General features: G+C 38.6%; 1 long non-coding RNA gene across 13 annotated transcripts in view; it reads right to left on the reverse strand.

Moving 5' to 3' along the window:
* The window catches only part of LOC114203229 (uncharacterized), a 136,757-nt gene that overhangs the window by 105,751 nt on the left and 10,627 nt on the right, over nt 1–20,379 (reverse strand). For 9 of the 13 annotated variants that reach the window (XR_015769446.1, XR_015769455.1, XR_015769451.1 and 6 more), the window contains exon 4: nt 11,465–11,675. The exons of 3 other annotated variants lie outside the window; for them this stretch is intronic. This is a non-coding gene — a long non-coding RNA (uncharacterized LOC114203229). The remainder of the gene's footprint in view (nt 1–11,464; nt 11,676–20,379) is intronic. One more of the 13 variants, XR_015769449.1, reaches the window with a different exon arrangement.

Genomic DNA, 20,379 nt, shown 5'->3' on the forward strand with positions numbered 1-20,379 from the left:
TGCAAAATTACTCTACTTTCAAAACCAAATAACCCTAGTGATGAATAGCACTGTCATATATATATATATATGTTTGCAATTCTCCTTAATGCTTGGTTTAAATTTTTTTTTTAAGATTTTTATTTATTTATTTGACAGAGAGAGACACAGTGAGAGAAGGAACACAAGCAGGGGGAGTGGGAGAGGGAGAAGCGGGCTTCCAGCCAAGCAGGGAGTCTGATGCGGGGCTCAATCCCAGGACCCTGGGATCATGACCTGAGCTGAAGACAGATGCTTAACGACTGAGCCACCCAGGTGGCCCAATGCTTGGTTTAATAGAAGACAGCTGGAGCCTCATATCTGCTTCTCCATTCAAGCTATTATGAAATCTTTTGCTTGAGTGGAAATATATGAAGAAAGTCCTACCTGATACGAAGTTGAAAAAGAAATAAGTATATTAATATGAATATTCTTCAATGGTACTATACCAAAACTCAACAAGTGGTAGTTTCTCAAAGATCAGCTGAAATGTAGGAATATAAAAACATATCTGTTATCTTAAAATCCTCTGGTCTGTCTTGCCCTTTCAATGAATATTTAACCCATGCGTGATTATGGAACATCCTACAAGGGTCATTTAGAAAATACTGGTCTACTGAGTCATGCAGAACCTCAAAATGTTACATATTTCATTGGATGATATTTTAAAAATCATATTCATTAAAATCTCTGATGTCATCAGAAAAATCTAAGTATTGATGAAACTATAAAGCTCACACAGATGGACATTAAGTTCACAAAAATTCTAAATTTTGTTTGAAAGCTAAAATTTTAAATGGGCAACAAACACTATCAGTTGGTTTCCTTGAAAGTATAAGCTCACTTATTTACTCAGAAAAAATATACGCCTAATACCCAAATATGAAAAACCAGTTTGTCTATCAGTTATTCTTCTAAGTAAACTGTTGTTAAGTGAAAAAAGTGAGTAGCAGTTTTCTATGATGTTACAGGTGATTTTCCAAGGCAATCACCGTAACTCAGTTTGCAGAAGTGATTCATGCTTGCTTCCCTTTTTATCACACAATACTAAGACATGTACTCATGGGTCTATATTTAATATAATTAGTTATATAATTGACATTTATTGCTCAATATTTTTTTAAGAAAAATTGATTTTTTTTTTTTTTTTTTTTTTAGTACAAGTACATGGTGAAGAATACAATGACCACTGGTACAGTTTGGTACCACTACCTTCATACTCAGGCAGAGGCAGATTTATTTTTTGCTGCTTTGACACCATCAGTGCAGATATCAACACAGTAAAAGTAAAGTAACAACTTCGTACTATTCTGAAAATATCTTCCACTTTGCAGTTCCCTTGAAAAGCCCACACACTGAAAATTTTATCATACTGTTGGCCACCACCTCAGGTGTTAATGTCCCCCTAGATGTGCCAACTACCCTGTTATGGCTTATTGCCCTTTCCCAACAGTACTACTGACATCTACACCAATCTAAGCAATAATAACTTCACTATTATTTAACCTGTTTTGTAGAAAACAAGGGACAAAAAAACAAAACAAATACCACACTTCATTTCCAAATCAATAAGGGTTTCTCACTCCTCCCAGGAACTACTAAAGCTGTGTCTTCTGAATAGCTTAGTTTTCTCAATTAGATGAGGGTTTACACCACATGCAAACTTTTTTTTTTGACTTTAGTAGAGAATCCTAAAATGTGTAACATACATTTCTGACTAACAAAACAGAAGATGTAACTATAACTTAACATTTTCTGGATGCCCTCTACATTGTATCATCCCAGATGACTCTATTTTATATATATTTGCTTCCTTACCTGCAGTCAGGTTATGAGCTGCACTTGTAGTAAAGATCAATGTATCATGCTATGGACTTGGAAACCAGATTTATTAGAATTACATATTAAAGGCTCCAAGTGAGAGATTCACTGAAATGAATTCAATATGAGCTCTAGTACAGACACTGCTGTACCTCTTTTAGCTATTCAAAATACTTTTATTGTACTTTTGAGCTGTGTACAAAACACTTTAACTGGCTAAACAGTTGAGTTCCAGACATTAAGATGATACTGTACCTGCATTTAAAATGAAGCCTTGTCCAGACAACTTGATGTCCACAAAAAAAGTCTTGATAAATCAGTAATTCAAGACCAGAGTTTTTTAATTAAACTTGTAAGTTTAAGATAAATGTACATTCATATGCAGTTCTTAGAATACAAAGATAACCCTTTTACTGTTGACCCACATTACTCCAACAGCAATAGCTTACAAAACCATACTACATCACCACCAGGATACTGTCATTGATAGTCAAGATGCAGAACCTTTTTTTTTTTTTAATTTTATTTATTTGAGAAAGAGTGCACAAGGGCGTGCATGTGCGTACATGGAGGGGAGGGGCAGAGGGAGGAGGAGAAACAGACTCCCTGCTGAGCAGGGAGCCTGATGCAGGGCTCAGATCCAGGAATCATGACCTGAGCTGAAAGCAGAGGCTTAACAGATTGAGCCACCCGGGTGCCCCCAGGGCATTCTCATTAACACAAAGATATTTCATGCAATCTTTTATAACCCATCACCCTCCTCAACCCAACCCCATCCTTGAAACTTCACCACCACTACTCTATTTTCCACTTCTATGATTTTGTCATTTTCAGAATACTATATAAATGGTATCTTCCGCAACTGGATTTTTTTCACTTGGCATAATTCTCTGGGGATTCACCCAAGTTGTATCAACTTCATTTTTTAATCCTAAGTGGTATTACGCATATCAAGAATTTAGCTAAGCTTCTCCATGGTATTGCTGCCTTGGCATCCATTTTGTTTGGCTAACAGGCCTGAAGAGGCCTTAAACTGACATCAGCTCTTCATGCAAACACATACCCTAGATAACAGCCTGCATAGTCACAACTATGTTAAGTCCTGATACAACTTCCCCAATGGCCCTTGTGATAGTCTCCCTTGCCTCCCAGAGCTTTTCCCTTGTGCACCCCTTATATTGTAACACTGAGAAGCTTACCAACACCTTGCTTTTCTTGGTTTGAATTGACCAATCCAGTCTTAGCCCAGAAACCCCAAAGCACTACCTACAGACCACAACAAAGGCATGTGCCCCAGGTCCTGACCTGCTGTCTACCTGCACCCTGCCTTGACTTCTTCATGTGGTTCCTCAAAATGTGCAGTGTACTTACCTCCAAGGACTTGTGAGTGATGAACTTTCCTATTTCCAATTTTCCTTGTGGTCTCCTATAGTACCTAGGCTCACCATCAAACACCTCAAGGGGCTTTACTTAACAAATGTTAATTTGGGGCACCTGGATGACTCAGTCAGGTAGGCATCCCACTCTTGGTTTCCATTCAGGTCATGATCTCATGGGTTGTGGGACTGAGCCCCACGTGCCCCACGTGTGGTTCCGTGCTTGGCAGGGAGTCTGCTTGGGGATTCTCTCCTTCTACCCCTCCCCTGCTCTCTCTCAAGTGATTAAACTAATATTTAAAAAAAAATGTTAATTTAACAACTTGCAATGAACATACCACAATTTGTTTAGGCATCCAACCATTAAAAGACATCTGGGAAGGGGTGCCTGGGTGGCTCAGGTGGTTAAGCATCTGCCTTTGGCTCAGGTCAACATCTCAGGGTTCTGGGATCCAGCCTCGCATCGGGCTCCCTGCTTAGCAGGGAGTATGCTTCTCCCTCCCCTTCTGCCCCTCTACCCCCACTGCCCGCTCATGCTCACTCGCTCTCAAATAAAATCTAAAAAATAAAAGAATTTTAAAAATAAATTAAAAAAATAAGACATCTGGGAATTTCTACATTGTTACTATTATGAATAAGATGCTATGAACATTCATATACAGGTTTTTGTGTGACATAGATTTTCATTTCTCTGGGATTTATTTTTTACACTCAAGAGTGTAACTGCTGAGTTATAAAGTAGTTGCATTTTTAATATAAGAAACCCATAAACTTTTCCAGAATGGCTGTATCATTTTACATTCCCAACAAAAACATGCATAGTCCAGACTCTGCATCCTAACCAATACTTGATGTTACCACTATTTTTCATTTTATTATTTTTATAGGTAAATATATTTCCTTGTGGTTTTAATTTGTATTTCAAAAATGGCTAATGATGTTGAACAGCTCTTCCTTTTCTAATGTGCCATCTGCATATCTTCTTCCTTGAAATATCCCTTCATGTCTTTTGTCCATGTTCTAACTGGATTAACAGTCTAGTTTTTTACTATCTGGTTTCTAGTTTTTTAATGTATTTATTACTAAATATACTAGTATTTACATGCAAGATACACAGTTTACAAATAAATTCTTGCCACTCTGTAGTCTCTCTACATGCTTTTACCAGAGTCTTTAGCAGAATAAGAGTTTTTAGTTTTCAGGAGGTTTAATTCTTCAATTTTTCCTTTTACAGGTCATGCTTTTGAAGTATATGAACTCCTTGTCTACCCCAAGATTCTGAAGACTTTCCCCTGTTTTCTTCTAAAAGTTTTATAGTTTAAGTTTTACATTTTGCTTAATTTGTTTTCAGCTCATTTTTGTACAAGGAGTGAAACTCAGGTCATCTTTTTTTCCCCCTATGGATGTCCAGTTGTTCAAGCACCACTACTGAAAAGGCTCTTTCCCTACTGAACTGTTTTTCTGCTTTTGTCAAAATCAGGTGGGCATAACTGTGTCTATTCCTCAGTTCTTGATTTTGTCATACTGACATGTATGTGTCTATCCCTCTACCAGTGTAACACCGTCTTGATTATTCTAAACATATACTAGACATTAATAATAAGTAGAATGATTCCACCAATTCAGTCTTTTTCAAGATGGTTTTAGCTATTCTAGGGCCTTTGCTTTTTCATACAAATTTTTTTTATTTTTTAAAGATTTTATTTATTTATTTATTTGACACAGAGAAAGCACAAGCAGGAGGAGCAGGAGAGGGAGAAGCAGACTCCCTGCTGAGCAAGGAGCCCGATGCAGGGCTCGATCCTGGGACTCTGATATCATGACCTGAGCCAAAGGCAGACGCTTAACCGACTGAGCCACCCAGGCACCCCAAATTCATTAATTTCTTACCTTATTATTTCCTTCCTTTAGCTGGTCTGGGGTTAATTATGCTTTTTGTTGTTGTTGTCTTTTTTAGTTTCTTGAAGTGGGAAGTAGATTATGGAATTGACACCTTTCCTCATTTCTAACGAAAATATTTAGTGGTGGGATGTCTGGCTGGCTCAGTCAGGTTAAGTGTCTGCCTTCGGCTCAGGTCATGATTCCAGGGTCCTGGGATTGAGTCCTGCACCAGGCTCCTTATCAACGGGAGACCTGCTTCTCCCTCTGCCTGCCGCTCTCCCTGCTTGTGCTCTCTTCCTCTCTCTCTTCTGACAAATAAAATTAAAAAAAAAAAAAAGTATTTGGTGGTATAAATTCTTCTCCATATAATGCTTTAATACTTTGTCTCACCTATCTTGATAGCTACGCTTATATGTTCTTTCAGATACATATATATATATGCATATATATAAAATTTCCCCCCCTTGAGACTTTTAACTTTGACCCATAGATTATTTAAGAGTGTTGTTTAATATCCAACTGGTTAGAGTTCCTAATTTTCAGTTTTTAGTTTGAGTCTATTATAGTCTGAACATACTCTGTATGATTTCAGTTATTTTAAATTTGATGAGATTTGTTTCATGGCTAAAGTTTGGTCTATCGTGGTAAATCTCTTTTTTAATTTGACAGAGCGAGCCCATGGGAGTGGGGTGAGGGGCAGAGGGAGAGAGAAACTCAAGCAGACTCCGCGCTGAGCACGGAGCCCAATGCGGGCTCGATTTTATGACCCAAGATCACAACCTGAGATGAAACCAAGGGACGCTTAACTGACAGCCTCCCAGGAGCCCCTAAATCTTCTAAATTGCACAGAAAACACTAAAAAATAGTATGTATTTATTATTCAGCAACAAAAAGAAATGAGCTATCAACCCAAGAAGGTATAGAGGAACTTTAATACATATTGCCACATGAAAGAAAGTGAAAAGTCTACATAATGTATGATTCCAACTGTATCACATTCTGGTAAAGGCACAACAATGAAGACAGTAAAAAACATCAGTAGCTGTCAGGAGTTTGAAGGGTGGGATGGATGAAAAGGTGGGAGTACAGGGGATTTTTAGGGCAGTGTTAACTACTCTGCATGATACTGTAATGGTGAATGCATGTAACTTTAAATTTATCAAAAACAAATATAATATATAATGCAGAGTGAACCCTAATGTAAACTATAGATCAGAGTTAATAATATATCAGTATTGGGGCGCCTGGGTGGCTCAGTTGGTTGGGCGACTGCCTTCGGCTCAGGTCATGATCCTGGAGTCCCGGGATCGAGTCCCGCGTCGGGCTCCCTGCTCAGCGGGGAGTCTGCTTCTCCCTCTGACCCTCCCCCATCTCATGTGCTCTCTCTCTCTCAAATAAATGAATAAAATCTTTAAAAAAAAAAAATAATATATCAGTATTGGCTCAATTATAATAAATGTACCATACGAATGCAAGATAGTAATAATAAAGAAAACTGGGTGCCTGGGTGGCTCAGTTGGTTAAGCAACTGCCTTCAGCTCAGGTCATGATCCTGGAGTCCCAGGATCGAGTCCCACATCGGGCTCCCTGTTCAGCAGGGAGTCTGCTTCTCCCTCTGACCCTCCCCTTCTCGTGCTCTCTCTCTCACTCTCTCTCTCTCAAATAAATAAATAAAATCTTTAAAAAAAATAAAATAAAACTGGTTTTATTTGGGGGTGTTATGAGAGGATATATAGAAACTGTATTGTCTCAATTTTTCTGTAAACTTAAAACTCTAAAAAATAAACCCTATTAATTAAAAAATAATAATGTATATTCTTCAGTTGTATGAAATGTTCTATAAATGTCAATTAAATCTTGTTGGTTTACAGTACTTTTTAAGATTTTATTTATTTATTTGACAGAGAGAGAATACAAACAGGGGAGCGGCAGGCAGAGGGAGAAGGAGAAGCAGGCTCCCTGCTGAGGATCCTATGACTTTGGGATCATGACCTGACCCAAAGGCAGATGCTTAACGAACTGACCCACCCAGGCGCCCCACTGCTGAGTTCTTCTATACACATACTGATAGTTTTGTCTCATTGTTCTGCCAATTGTGAAAAGACTGCTGAGTCTTACAATTCTGTTGTTTGGTACATACACTTTAGAACTGCCGTATCTTTTTTTTTGAGAGAGAGAATGAGAGAGAATGCGCAAGTGGGAGAGTGGAGGGGGGAGGGGCAGAGTGAGAGGATCTTAAGCTAACTCTGCACTGAGGGAAAAGCCTGATGTGGGGCTCGATCTCATGACTTTGAGATGGTGACCTGAGTCGAAATCAAGAGTCAGACACTTAACCAAGTGAACCACCCAGGCGCCCCAGGACTGCCATATCTTATAAGTGAATTTTATCATTACAAAATGTTTGTGTGTGTGTGTGTGTGTGTGTGTATTTTTTTTACTTTATCTGATAATAAAACAGTCACTACTGGGGCACCTGACTGCATCAGTCGGCTAGAGCATGTGACTCTTGATCTTGGGGTTGTAACTTCAAGCCCCATGTTGGCTGTAGAGATTACTTAAAATTAAATCTAAAAATACAAAGTCACTACTGCTTTCCTTTGATTGAGTTTTGCATGGCATATCTCTGCCTACAACTCTACCTTCAATCTGCTTATATAATCATATTTGAGTTTCTTATTAACATATAACTGGGTCCTGGCTATTACTCTACTCTGATTGTCTCTTGTCTTTTAAGTGACAGTCTCTTGTCTTTAAGTGACTTAACTGCATTTAGACCATTTAAATCTAATGTAACTGTCAATATGTTAGAGCTAACCTCTGCCATTCTATTTTTCCTTTGTTCTCTTAGTTTTCTATTTCTTTCTTTTACATGCTACACACACATTACTTACAAGAGTCTACTACTATCAACGTTTTACTAGTTCAAATCAAGTGTAGAAACCACCCCTCCTTTATGACCCTTGACCCTCCCCCGATTATACCATATTTGTCTTAAGTATTACCTTTAAGTACAATTTACATACAACACCAAAACCATGATCCACGAAAGAAATAACTGATAAGTTAAACTTAACTAAAATAAGTCGCACTGCTTTGTACAAAACAGTACAAACAAAATGAAAAGACAAGCCAGAGACTAAGAGAAGATTTTGCAAAACACTATCAGATAAAGGATGTGTACCCAAAATATACAAAGAACTCTTTTTTATAAAGACTGTATTTATTTATTTGAGAGAGAGAGAGAGCACGATTGAGAAAGAGATAACATGAGCAGGGGGGAGGGGCAGACGGAGAAGCAGACTCCTTGCTGAGCAGGGTGCCTGACGCGGGGCTCGACCCCAGGACCCCAGGATCATGACCTGAGCCAAAGGCAGATGCTTAACTGATTGAGCCACCCAGGCAACCCCATAGAAAGAACTCTTAAAACTCAACAATAAGGAAACAAGAAACCTAATAAAAAAAATAAGCAAAACATCTGAACAGTGACCCAAAGAAAATAAGGAGATGAAAACATGTACAACATATGTCTTAAGAGAACTGCAAATTAAAACAATGAAATAGCACTACACACCTATCAGAATAGCTAAAATATTTTTAAAAGGCAGAAACAAAATTGATAATACCAAATGCCAGCAAGGACAAAGAGCAACAGAAACTCATTCATTGCTAGTGAAAATGCAAAATACCACAGCCACTGTAGAAGATAGTTTGGCAGTTATTATAAAACTAAACATACTCTTACCATACAATTCAGCAGTCATGCTTCCTGGTACTAGAACTGAAAATTTATGTCTACACAACAACCTGCACAAAGATGTTTATAGCAGCTTGATTTATAAAGATATGGGTTTACTTAATAATGTATCAATTGTCAAAAATTAGAAGCAACTAAGATGTTCTTCAGTAAGTGAATGGTAAGTAAACATCCAGACACTGAATTATTATTCTCTGTTAAAAAGAAATGAGCTGGGGGCGCCTGGGTGGCTCAGTCATTAAACATCTGCCTTCGTATCGGGCTCCCTGCTTGGCAGGAAGCCTGCTTCTCCCTCTCCTACTCCCCCTGCTTGTGTTCCCTCTCTCGCTGTCCCTCTCTCTCTGTCCCTCTCTCTCTCTCTCTCTCTGTCAAATAAATAAATAAATAATCTTTAAAAAAAAAAAAAAAAAGAAAGAAATGAGCTATCAAACCATGAAAAGACATAGAGGGATCTTAAAAGCACACTGCTAAGTGAAAGAAGCCAGTCTAAAAAGGCTACATACTGTATAATTCAGACTACATAACATGGAAAAGGAAAAACTATAGAGACAGTAAAAGGATCACTGGTTGCCAGGGACTTCAGGGAGGCAGGGGAAAGGAAGAGATGAACAGATGATGCACAGGGGAAACCATTTTCTATAGTACTATAATGTTAGATACATGACATCATGCCATTTTTCAAAATTCTTAGAATTGTAGGACACAAAGAGAGAACCTTAATATAAACTATCCTTAACAATAATATGACTATAAGTTCATTTATTGTAATAAATGAACCACACTAATGCAAGATGGGCAAACTGTATGATGGGGAGGGTGTAGTATGGGAACTCTCTGTACAAGCTGCTCAACTTTTCTATAAGTCTAAAACTATTCTATAAATAAAATTAATTAAATTAATTAATAGATTTAAAGACGTAAATGGGGCGCCTGGGTGGCTCAGTCATTAAGCATCTGCCTCCGGCTCAGGTCATGATCCCAGGGTCCTGGGATCCAGCCCCGCATCGGGCTCCCTGCTCCACGGGAAGCCTGCTTCTCCCTCTCCCACTCCCCCTGCTTGTGTTCCCTCTCTCGTACTGTCTCTCTCTGTCAAATAAATAAAATCTTAAAAAAAAAAAAAAGACCTAAATGTAAGAGGTGAAATGATAAAGTAAGAAGAAAACATAGACTATTTTTTTTACTTTGGCATAGGAAAATATTCAGTAGATTAAAAACATGGACCCACAACTACATGGTCAACTAATCTTCAACAAAGCAGGAAAGAATATCCATTGGGAAAAACACACTTTCCAACAAATGGTGTGGGGAAACTGGACAGCAACATGCAGAAGAATGAAACTGGAACACTTTCTAACACCATACGTGGAAATAAATTCAAAATGGATGAAAGACCTAAACATGAGACGAGGAACCATTTACAATTCTAGAGGAGAACACAGGCAGAAACCTCTTTGACATTGGTCTTAGCAACTTCTTACAAGACACATCTCTGGAAATGGGGGAAAAAAGCAAAAATTAACTACTGGGTCCTCATTAAGATAAAAAGCTTTCCTTTGCTTCTACACAGCAAAGGAAACAATCAACAAAACTAAAAGGCAACCTACGGAATGGGAGAAGATATTTGCAAATGCTGTATCTAAAAGGCAACCTACAGAATGGGAGAAGATACTTGCAAATGCCATATCTGATAAATGCCATAATATCCAAAATCTTGAATTTATAAAACCCAAGCACAAAAGACAAATAATCCAGTTAAGAAATGGACAGAAGACATGGATAGGTATTTTTCCAAAGAAGACATACAGATGAACAACAGACACATGAAAAGACACTCAACATGACTCACCATCAGGAAAATAGAAATAAAAACTACAATGAGATACCACCTCATACCAGGTGTTTGCAAGGATGTGGAGAGAGGGGCACACTCTTACCCTGTTGTTGGGAATGCAAATTGGTGCAGACACTCTAGAAAATAGTACGGAAGTTCCTCAGAAAGTTAAAAATAGAACTACCCTACAATCCAGCAATTGCACTACTAGGTATTTACTCAAAGAATACAAAAATACTGATTCGAAGGGCTACATGCACCCTGATGTTTATAGAGCAGCATTATCAACAAGAGCTAAATTATGAAAAGAGCCCAAATGTCCATCAAATGATGGATAAAGAAGATGTGGCAAATATACACAACGGAGTATTACTGAGCCATCAAAAAGAATGAAATCTTGCCATTTGCAATGACGTAAAGAAGCCAGAGTGTAAGCAAAATAAGTCACTCAGAAAAGACAAATACCATATGATTTCACTCATATGTGGAATTTAAGCAACAAAACAGATGAACATAGGGGAAGGAAGAAAAAAAGATAGGGAGGCAAACCATAAGGGACTCCTGACTACAAAGAACAAACTGAGAGTTCCCGGAGGGGAGGTGGGTGGGGGATGGGCTAAATGGGTGATGGGTATTAAGGAGGGCACTTGTGATTAGCACTGGGTGTTATATGTAAGTGAAGAATCACTAAATTCTACTCCTGAAACCAGTATTACGCTATATGTTACCTAACTAGAATTTAAATAAAAACTTGAAACAAACAAAAAACAATAAAGTACATACCATCTAAGAAAAAAACTTTATGAAATGGATTTCATCAAAAAACTTCTGGTCTTTGGGATACGTGGGTGGCTCAGTTGGTTAAGTGTCTGCCTTCAGCTCAGGTCATGATGCCAGGATCTTGGGAGGAAGTCCCACGTTTGGCTCCTTGCTCAGCAAGGAGCCTGCTCCCCCTGCTTGTGCTCTTTCTCTCTGACAAATAAATGGATGAAATCTTTAAAAACAAAAACAAAAGTTAAAAAAACAAAAAGCAAAAAATCTTCTGATCTTTTAATGACATCCTTAAGAAAACCAAAAAGCACCCCAGGGAACGGGAGAAAATACTGAAAATACATATATCTGACAAAGGACTTACACCTAGCAAATATGAAGAAACATTCTATGTCAATGTTAAGACAAGCAACCCAATTAAAAATGAAAAAAAAATTTTGAGCAGACATTTCACGAAAGATATAAATGTCAAATAGCACATGAAGAGATATTCAAGACCATAATTACTGGGAAAATACACATTAAAATGACAAAATACTACCAAACACTTATTAGAATGGCTTTTTAAAAACATTATGACGTGCTGGTGAAGGTGTCGAACATCTGGAAATTCATACATTTCAGGTGGGAATGTTAAACAGTAAAGCTTTTTTGGGAAAACTATTTTGCAGTCTCTTGTAAGGTAAGATATAGTCTTACAATATGACCCAGTTATCCTACTCCTAAGTATTTACCCAAGATAAAACTAAAAATACATACCCATACCAAAACTGGTGTGAAATATTCAGGGGCTTTATTCACCACCAAAACCTGGAGACAGCCAAAAAGTCCTTCAACAAGTGAACAAATACACTAAGGTACTATCAATCTGAATTTATTTATAAATTATATCTTGATGTGGGAAACAAAGGCAGAAGAAAAATTTATTAAATTTCCTTACTACCTACAGCCCACTGACAAGTCCCTGAAACAGGCAGAGTGACATTCCTCTAGGGACTCAACTGCCTCGATGTTAATACTTTGCTAAGGGCAAAAGGCAATCCTAGTCTGACCACCACCCCCATCCTGTAAGTCTACTTTAACGTATAAAAATTCCTTTGGAAACTTCCTTTATCTCTAGACCCCCAAGTTACGTGTTGGCTATCATCCCCCAAGCGTATGGCCCACCGAGATACATCTGAAGGGTCTCATGACTAAGGTTTTATTAGACGGTAATAAATGACCTTTTCCCAACAATAGCTAGCCCCCTCAAGGTCCCGGAAACCTTGCTTCCAAATTCCTTAGAGACTTAACACTATCCCTAACCCCCTCCCAACTTGAAAGTATATAATGGGCCACTCCTCATGACCCCATTACAGCTCTTTCTGCTCACGGGTCCTGTCCCCATGCTTTAATAAAATCACTTTTTTGCACCAAAGACATCTTAAGAATTCTTTCTTGGCCGTCGGCTTCGAACCCTAATGTCTTTCCTACATCATCTAAGTTGAAAAAAAAGGAAGAAAGATAATTAACAAACTCAAGAAAAATATTTGTAATTTATCTCCACATAGGGCTACATTCCATTAAACATAAAGAATTCTTTAAAATTGCAGAAAAATTATCAAAACTCTAACAGATATAGGAAAAAAGGGAATTAACTACTTGCAAAAGAAAAGCCTATAAAAATGATACTTAAGGGGCGCCTGGGTGGCTCAGTCGTTAAGCGTCTGCCTTCGGCTCAGGTCATGATCCCAGGGTCCTGGGATCCAGCCCCGCAGCGGGCTCCCTGCTCGGCGGGAAGCCTGCTCCTCCCTCTCCCACTCCCCCTGCTTGTGTTCCCTCTCTTCGCTGTGTCTCTCTCTGTCAAATAAATAAATAAAATCTTTAAAAAAAAATGATACTTAAAAATGAGAAAAACTTTAAACTCACTCCAAGTTTTTAAAAATACAAATTTAATAAATACTGGGATGCCATTCTTCACCAAATTGGCAATATTTTTTAAATATGAAAACTAGGAAAAAATAAAAAGAGCTAAGATGGCGGCACAGTAGGAGGACACTAGGCTTGCCTCATCCCTCAAACACAGCTAGATAACTACCAAATCATTCTAAATACCCAAGAAATCAACCTGAGAACTGTCAGAACAAACTGTACAACTAGAGGGATAGAAGAGACCACATCGAGGAAGTTGGGAAGTGCCGAGAGGTGCTTTGGAGGAGAAAGGGACTGTGGGTGCTGTGGCGGGGAGGGAGCCCTGGTCTCGGAGAAAGGCAAGAGAGAGTGGTACGCACAGGGATACACACAAGAACACTTCTCCAAAGCCACTGACTGGGAAAACCAGATAGGCTGATTTTCATGAGTTTTTATAACCAGCGGGGCTTAAAGCCTTGAGTTTTACAGGTCCACAGGTTTGGCTGGGATAGAGACCTGGGGACACTGCCCTACTCCTGGAGAGAAGGCCGGCAAGCAACCCGGGGCAGATGGCACCATCTGAGGACTGCCCATGGCACATGGGGACAGACTGTTCACTCTTCCTGGAGCGTTATCTGCGAGAGGTGACTTTGCCTCTCCGGGGACAAAAGGGACAAAAGAGCCAAGGCCACCATTCCCCCCCCACGTCCCTCAGCATAGGCACAGAGACATGGGCTGAGGGTGGATAAATCAGACACTGGCTGTTTAGCCTGCTTTACCTCTGCACTCTTGCGTGACTGCCCTTCTTGATCAAACCTGCATTAGTTCCAGTGGAGTGAGACCCTACCCCAGAAGACCATCGCAGGTCCCCAGCACACCTAGTCCCTAAAGTTTGGAGTTCTGAAAGTCAGCAGCCTTGGCTGGGATACAACCCAAAGTGCAATGAACTGCTCCAGGAAGGCAAGCAACCTGGAGACAGTATGAAAACAGTGATCTGAATAAAACATGGGACACACGAGGGGAAATTATTCACTTTGCTGGGAGTGCTTCCCTGAGAGCAGCAAGCACAGACTCCCTCTCCAAGGGAAAAAGGACTGGGTGGCGCCATTTCCCTCCACCGCCTCTCAGCACAAACCAACTTCAATAAACAGCACAGCGCCAACACTGGCTGCCTGGCTGCCTAACCTGCTTACCTGCTTTCACCAAGTCTCTCCTCCCCAGCCCCCGTGCACTTCTGCTGCTAATGCTTGACTCCAGCAAGTGTGCATAAGGGAAAGCACAGCAGCCCCTTCCCCAGAAGACCAGCAGAAAGCCCTGCATGCACCACGTCTACCATAGAGTTTTTTTTTTTTTTTTTAAGATGAGAGAGAGAGTGCGAGAGTGAGCACAAGGAGGGGGGGAGGGGCAGAGGAAGAGGGAAGAAGTAGGCTCCCTAATGAGCAGGGAGCCTGACGTGGAGCTTGATCCCAGGACCCTGAGATCAAGACCTGAGCCGAAGGCCACCACTCAAGTGACTGAGCCACCCAGGTGCCCCTCGACCACAGAGTTCTACAAGGCTTCAGTTCTAATGGAAGTAGCATCAGGTCTCATGTAACAAGCGGACCAAAGCACACCTAGTTAATACTCGTCACATTCTGGCCAAGATCCAAACACTGCCCACTGCAGGCAAGGCGGACCTCTGCAGATGACTGACCTGAGGGATAGAGCAGCAGAGTGCTGCAAAAGGGAGAGAAGAGAGAGAGTGCTGCATGATATATTCAAAGTGCTGAATGGGAAATATCTGCAGCCAGGAATACTCCATCTAGCAAGGCTATCATTCAGAATAGAAAGAGAAAATTTCCCAGACAAAAACTAAAAGAATTCATGACCATTAAACCAGTCTTGCAGGAAATATTCAAGGTGACTCTCTGGGTGGGAAAGAAAGACCAAAAGTGACAAAGACTAGAAAGGGACAGAGAAAATCTCCAGAAACAATGACAAAACAAGTAATAAAATGGCACTAAATTCTCATCTATCAATAATCACTTTGAATGTAAATGGACTAAATGCTCCATTCAAAAGACACAGGGTATCAGAATGGATAAAAGAAACAAGACCCATCTGTATGCTGCCTACAAGAGACTCATTTTAGACCTAAACACACCTGCAGATTGAAAAATGAGGGAATGGAGAAATACTTACCATGCAAAGGATGTCAAAAGCAACCCAGACTAGCAATACTTACACCAGAAAAACTAGACTTTAAACCAAAAACTATAACAAGAGATGAAGAAGGACACGGTATCATAATAAAGGGGACAATTCATACAAAAAGATCTAATAATCATAAATGTATCTGCCCCCAACTTGGGAGTAGCCAAATATATACAACAATTAATAACCAACATAAAGGAACTCATGGATAAAAAGACAGCAAAGAGTAGGGGACTTTAATACCCAACTTACATCAACGGACAGATCATCTAAACAGAAAATCAACAAGGAAACAATGGCTTTGAATGACAAACTGGACCAAATGGACTTAACAGATAAATTCAAAACATTTTATCCCAAAGCAGAACACACATTCTTTTCAAGTACACATGAGACATTCTGAAGAATAGATCACATATTAGGTCACAAATCAGGCCTCAATAAGTACAAAAAGATTGAGATCATACAATGCATCTTTTCTGACCACAACACTATGAAACTTGAAGTCAAGCACAAGAAAAAATTGGGGAAGACCACAAATACATGGAGGTTAAACACCATAAATTGGTCAACCAGGAATTAAAGAAGAAATTAAAAAATACAAGGAAACAAATGAAAATGAAAACACAACGGTCCAAAGCCTTTCGGATGCAGCAAAAGCCATCAGAAGAGGGAAATACACAGCAATACAGGCCTACCTCAAGAAGCAAGAAAAATCTCAAATACACAACCTAATCTTACACCTAAAGGAGCTAGAAAAAGAACAACAAAGAAAGCCTACAGTCCTCAGAAGAAGGGAAATAATAAAAATTAGAACAGAAATAAATGATACTGAAACAAACAAAAAGAACAGATGAATGAAACCAGGAGCTGTTTCTTTGAAAACATTAATAAAATTGATAAACCCCTAGCCAGACTTACCAAAAAAAGAGAAAGGACCCAAATAAATAAGATCACAAGTGAAAGAGGAGAAAGAACAACCGCCACCACAGAAAACCAATTATAAGAGATTATGAAAAATTATGTCAATAAATTGGACAACCTGGAAGAAATGGATAAATTCCTAGAAACATATAAATGACCAAAACTGAAACAGGAAGAAATAGAAAACTTGAACAGATCAATAACCAGTACAGAAACTGAATCAGTAATCAAAAATCTCCCAACAAACAAAAGTCCAGGGCAGGATGGCTTCACAAGGGAATTCTACCAGGTGTTTAAAGAATTAATTCCTATTCTTGTGAAGCTGTTCCAAAAAACAGAAATGGAAGGAAAACTTCCAAACTCATCCTATGAGGCCAGTATTATCTTGATTCCAAAACCAGACAAAGACTGTACTAAAAAAGAGAAATACAAGCCAATATTCCTGATGAACATGGGTGCAAAAATTCTCAACAAAATACCAGCAAATCAAATCCAACAGTACATGAAAAGAATGAATCACCATGATCAAGTGGGATTTATTTTGGGGCTGCAACAACAGTCGTTCAATATTCGCAAATCAACATGACACACTACATTAATAAAAGAAAAAGAATGAGACCATACGATCCTCTCAATAGATGCAGAAAAAGCATTTGACAAAGTACTAAGATCCATTCATGATAAAAACCCGCAAGAAAGTAGGGACAGAGGGAACATAACTCAACATAATAAAGGCCATATACAAAAAACCCACATCTTCCATGGCCAAAAACAGAGCTTTTCCTCTATGGTCAGGAACAAAGACATGGATGTCCACTCTCACCACTGTTATTTAACACAGCATTGGAAGTGCTAGCCACAGCAATCAGACAACAAAAAGAAAAGGCATCCAAATAGGCAAGGAAGAAGTCAAACTGTCTCTATTTGCAGATGACATGATACTTCATACAGAAAACCCAAAAGACTCCACCAAAAAAATTGATAGATGAATTCAGTAAAGTCGCAGAATATAAAATCAACAAACAGAAATCTGTTCCATTTCTGTACATCAACAATGAAGCAGCAAAAAGGGAAATCAAGGAATCAGTCCCATTTAAAATTGCACCAAAACCATAAGGTACCTACAAATAAACCTAACCAAAGAGATAAAAGATCTGTACTCTGAAAACTAAAACACTGATAAAAGAAACTGATTTTAAATATGACTCCAACAATAACACAAAAATACAACCACTATGAAGTTATTCACACCATTTTATGTAATAGTGAAAAAACTAAAAAGTTTCATTAGGAGAGGCTTGGGGGTGCCAGGGTGCTGGGATCAAGCGCCACATCAGGCTCCGGGCTCACAGGGAGTCTGCTTGTCCCACTCCCTCTACTCCTCCCCTCTGCTCCTGCTCTCTCTCTCTCTCCCTCAAATAAGAAAAATATTTAAATAAAAAAGGAGAGGCTTGTTTAAATATGGTAAACACATATAGGGGGAAAAAAGAAAGAAGCCATTGCAAATATATGCATAGGTGTGCATCTATGCATTTTGTATGCATGTGTATACACTTATGACCGTCGTTTATTGTTAAATGCAAAAAACACAGCATGTCTGGTAAAATCTTTCATTTGTTTAAAACTACATTCAGGGGTGCCTGGGTGGCTCAGTAGGTTAAGCGTCTGCCTTTGGCTCGGGTCATGATCCCGGGTCCCGGGGTCCTGGGATGGGGCTCCTTGCTCAGCGGGGATGCTGCTTCTCCTTCTCCCTCTGCCTGCTGCTTCCCCTGCTTATGCTTGATCTCTCTCTCTCTCTCTCTGTGTCAAATAAATAAATAAAATCTTAAAAAAAAAACAACCACATTCAATTGGTGAGGCTGTAAGAATATAGGTACTCTCACACATTGCTGGTATGAATGCAAAGTGTACAATCATTTGGAGGGATATTTGGCAATACTTAACAAGACAGCCTTTAAAAGCAATTAACAACTCTTACAGAAGTCTATACCAGAGATACATCTTCAACAATACAAAAATACATATAAACAAAGCTATTCTCTAGTCTTGTTTGCAACTGGAAAACACTGAAAAGAATTTAAATGCCCATATACATAAGATTAGTTAAAATATAGTGCATCCAGGGCGCCTGGGTGGCTCAGTCGGTTAAGCCACTGCCTTTGGCTCAGGTCATGATCCTGGAGTCCCGGGATCGAGTCCCACATCGGGCTCCCTGCTCGGCAGGGAGTCTGCTTCTCCCTCTGACCCTCTTCCCTCTCATGCTCTCTATCTCTCATTCTCTCTCTCTCAAATAAATAAATCTTTAAAAAAAAAAATAGTGCATCCAACAACAAAGTAAAATGCAGCAGTAAAACAAAAAAAAAAAAAAAAAATGAGGAAGATCTCTATTACCTGATACAGAGTGACTTCTTCCAGGATATACTGTAAATGGGGAAAAAAAAATCAAATTCCAAAAGAATAGCTGTAGTATACAACCTTTCATGTAAGAAAAAAATAGGATATGCAAAAATATGCATGCATCAGTTCATTTCTGCAAAGGAAATTCAAGGAGTATAAAGCAGAAACTACCAAGACTGATTATATACGGGGGGTGGTTAGGAATGTTCTTCCTATGTATAATACATGAGGAAGGGAGTGACACTTCTCTTTATAAACCTTTTTGTGTAGGTCTGACACTTGGAACCATGGTAATATTTCACATAACCAAAAAATAAATACATATTTTCAACATAACCAACACGTGGGGGGAAACCCAAAATGGAATACAAAAACTAACAAACTGAATTGTAAAACAAATGGGTAACATGAACAAATTTAACTGGGCAGATTAAGAACTGACTTAAGTAACTTCAGAAACAGTATTTTTGACTATATACTATTAAGACTAAAGACATACTGTACACAAATACTGTACTCTAGTTAGGAAATTTGCTCTTCAGAGGGGTATGTTTTGGTAATTTTAAAACTCTGTTTCAAATATAGAAACAATCAAAAAACTTCTAAAATTAAGCAAAGTATACATATCAAGGATAATGAGAATGAAGTTTTTAACTTTCATAAAAAGGAATTACAGTGAAGAAAAATGGGAAGACTAGAAGAGAATGAACCCTGTGCTTTTATTTGGAATCACATATATTAATATGAATTCATGGTTTTACATACACACAACCACACATACACATATGTACAGAATAACACTTCTAGAAAGAAGGATGTCTACATATGGGACTATAAACATATATTTCCTAACTGTTGACTGAGAGGACCTCAAAATAATGATACCACAAAAACATATGTGTTTTTGTGTACACAATACTGAGTACACAATCAATACACAAATACTGTTTTCTAAAAACCATTCTCCAATAACAGGAATTGGGATTCCTTAGAAAAATGGTTGATTCCAGAGTTGGGTGGGGAAAAAAACAAGATGTGTCTAATACATAATGTGGTGTGAGAAAGAAGTACAATGCCCAAAAAACATGGGAGCATATCAAAAGGACAAACCTGAAGAAAAGCCCAGTGGCTAAACCTGAGAACCATTACAACAAAATGATAGCATTAAGATTATAACCAAAAGAATGAAATAAATATCAATGAGTCTATACTAATAAATATTTGATTAAGTAAATAAAATAGGGAGAAGGGACAGCTATTCCTTACAGACTTTCAACTATTAAACACAGAAGGAATAATGGAAATCCCAAATAACCTTGAAACAAACACAAACACAATCACTGTGGAAGGTAAAAGGCATGGATGGATAAAATCAGTGGGTAAAAGTATGATGAGAAACATGACATTTGCATAATCTTAAAGTATATCCCCACAAGATACAGATAAAGTTGAAAGGAAAAAGCAGTAACTTTACAGTAGAAAACTTTGGTACAATTTAACCAAGAGATGAAAGTTAACATCAC

This window comes from Eumetopias jubatus, unplaced genomic scaffold, assembly GCF_037043125.1.
Source record: "Eumetopias jubatus isolate StellerSeaLion01/CBP00866 unplaced genomic scaffold, mEumJub1_p1.0 scaffold_11, whole genome shotgun sequence".
NCBI lineage: Eukaryota > Metazoa > Chordata > Mammalia > Carnivora > Otariidae > Eumetopias > Eumetopias jubatus.